The sequence below is a fragment of the Cervus elaphus genome, chromosome 26, assembly GCF_910594005.1.
Source record: "Cervus elaphus chromosome 26, mCerEla1.1, whole genome shotgun sequence".
Classification (NCBI taxonomy): Eukaryota; Metazoa; Chordata; class Mammalia; order Artiodactyla; family Cervidae; genus Cervus; species Cervus elaphus.
Window position 1 is genome coordinate 11,525,057 of NC_057840.1, and position 3,318 is coordinate 11,528,374.

General features: G+C 35.5%; 1 pseudogene; it reads right to left on the reverse strand.

Annotated features, from left to right (window-relative positions):
• Window positions 1-434: 434 nt before the first annotated feature.
• On the reverse strand, window positions 435-1,368 carry LOC122684418 (annotated as a pseudogene).
• Between the last annotated feature and the right edge of the window lie 1,950 nt (window positions 1,369-3,318).

The window sequence follows — 3,318 nt, forward strand, 5'->3', positions numbered from 1 at the left end:
ATTATGTCATAATTACAGTCTCTTAGAAATAATTTGAATAATTATTTAATTGACATTGGTCACTTCCATTATATGGCAAGATTCATTAGTAAATAAGCAGATGGGTTCACCATGAAATAAAGCCCACATAGAGGGCAACAGCAACTTAGAAAACACTAACTTTCAGGAAATTTAAAAAACAAAATTAACACATATAAATACTGAAGAAACACAAATTTGACAAATGAAGAGTCAGAAAACTTTCCACAAATAAGGAGTATTAAACAGAAGTTTAAGATATAAAATGAAACCTGTGGCATTTAGGAAATTATACATATTGCTAGGAATGGAAGATAGTATAAATACAAACAGAATCATACAACATTAGTCACACCAATTTTGATTTTCATAAATTATTGTGTAATATTGGGAGGAAAATGTATACAAACAAATTTTCAGTGGAACCATTTTTTATTTTTACATTTCATCAGAGCCTCTTTCACATCTTTGTTCCATAGGCTGTAAATCAGAGGATTTAACATGGGAATCACAAGGGTATAAAACAAGGAGGTCATTTTATCTTCGTCTAGAGAGTAGAAAGTACTTGGCCTGAAATACATGAAGATCAGAGTTCCCTGGAAAATTGCCACAGCAGTTAGGTGGGAGGTGCAGGTGGAGAAAGCCTTGAACCTCCCTTCAGCAGAGCGAATCTTTATCACTGCTAGGATGATGTAACAGTAAGACACAAAAAGACCTGAAAGTGTAATCAGTTCAATGAAGCCAAAAATGATAAATATCACTAATTCAATGACCTGTGTATCTGAGCTAGATAGCAAGAGGAGAGGAGGAACATCACAGAAGAAATGGTTAATTTCATTTGACCCACAGAAACATAAGTGGAAAGTTAATATTGTAATTGTCAAAGCATCCGTAATTCCCACCATGTAAACCCCAGCCATCAGCAGCGAGCACAACTTGCCAGACATCTTGACTATAAAGCAAGGGGTTGCTAATAGCCATGTACCGATCATAGGCCATGACTGCCAACAGTAGACACTCAGAATCTGCAAAGGTACAGAAGATCAGGAATTGCAGAGCACAGCCATAGAAGGAGATTGATTTGTTCTTGATGAGGAAGCCTACCAGCATCCTGGGTCCAATGGCTGTGGAATAGCAGAGGTCACTGAAGGAGAGGTGGCTGAGGAAAAAGTACATGGGTGTGTGCAGCTGGGGGTCTGTTCTAACTAAAACGATCATCCCAAGATTTGCAATGAGAATAATGATATAAACAACCAGAAACGTGGTAAATAGAGTCACTTTGATTACCCGGCTACTACTAATTCCCAAGAGAAGGAATTCTGTCAAGGAAGTGCAATTTTCCCCATCCATTCTTCTTTATTCTTCTTGTAAAAATGCTCCAGAAATGACTGAGACAATGACAGATTAATGTTTTCACTCTTTTTGAGACAAAATATTATCTGTAAATCAGATATAATTCATTCCAGTACATTTTATTCTGAGAAAATAGCCCATACACATTTCCTCAGTATTTGATTTTAAAAGGTTAAGTGTGGGATAGGAGTTTTGAGAAAGTCTGACTCTAAATTTGGATGTCATCTAGGATGTATGTGACTAGTTGGAACCTTCACTGCTTTATCTCAGCAATCAGTTCTTTACTGAAAGCTCATTGCATGTCAAACATAATATGAAAGTAACACTTTAATTAAAGACAAGGTTGGAGTATTCAACCTTATATTTTAAAGATACTTATCCAACTAAGAATACAAGTGATTACACTTCTTGAGTACGTAAGAATCATGATGTGTTTATTTGTCCGTTTTCTTGTTCAATCGCTAAGACATGTGTGGCTCTTTCAACTCAATGTTGAAGCTTACCAGGCTCCTCTGTCCATGGGATTTACCAGGCAAGGACACTGGAGTGGGTTGCCATTCCCTTCTCCAGGGCATCTTCCCGAATCAGGGATAGAATCCCCATCTCCTGAACTGCAGGTGGATTCCTTACCACTGACCCACCTGGGGAGCCCAGTTTGCTTATTATTAAATAATAATAATTGTTTATTTGTTATTTATTAACAAATTATTTGTTGTTTATTAAATAATGACAGAATGAAATTCTGCTCTACTTTTTAATGTAGATGTTGAGCATTAGATATATTTTAGCAAAATTTTCTCTAGAAATATTCTACTGCTTTGCCACATTGTTATTACTTACGTGCAGGTGAAGTCTGATGCCAAAGGACATGTCTCTTGACCAGATAAAGAAAAATTCTAGAAACAAGCAGAAACAAGAAACTTTAGCTAATGCATTTTCATCCCTTTAGATTTTAACCTGGCTTATTCATTAAAAATAGATGGGACAAAAGTAACAAACATATATTTGATATAAGCTTCTATTTGTGTGTATGTTTATATGTATGTGCATGTGTGTGCTTGTGTGTGAATGCACTCTGTTGATACACGAGAATTGGAGTATGAATGATCAACTGATTTTGCTTCAGATGAGTAAATATGGTGTGTGTTTTTTATGGATTGAATTTGCACAAATTATTAATAGCATTAATATTGTAATAAGTCATTATGCACAGCAGCAAAGAATTTGCCTGCAATGCAGGAGACACGGGTTCAATTTGGGGCTCAGAAAGATCCCCTGGAGAAGGAACTAGCAACTCACTCTAGTATTCTTGCCAGGAAAATCCCATGGACAGAGGAGCCTGTTGGGCTACAGTCCTTGCAGTCGAAAAGAGTCAGACATGACTGAGTAATTGAGCACACACAGCACAAACAACATGACACTTTTTGCTGTTAAAATATTCCAAAAAAAATCTTAAATCTTGGTTATACCTTTTCACAGTGCTTTAAAAAAATCCAACTTTCACCCTTAATTTTGTTTAAAATATACATATGTAAAATTGTTTGCTAATCAAAATAAATCTGATTTGTCCTGCTTTAATAAGAAATACAATGGGGGACAGATATACACCCATGGTTGATTCATGTCAGTGTATGGCAAAACCACCACAGTATTGTAAAGTAATTTAAAAAAATAGAAATATGTTTTTTCCATTAGATTACAGATTATTAATCAAAGGAAATAAGTAAATAAAGTGTTCATTTACAAGTCTCTAAATATTTGCTTTCTTAGTTTTTGAAATTAAGGTTCTTATTCTTCATTCTTCAAATTTGGCAACTCAGAAACTTACCTGCGATGAGCAAGTTCTCCTGTGCTTGCCTCTGGAAGGTGAACAATATAGACAGATCACACTTAAGTTTTATTTAGTGACAGTTGGGAGTTAAATCTCTGAGGCATTTGCCCTCACTC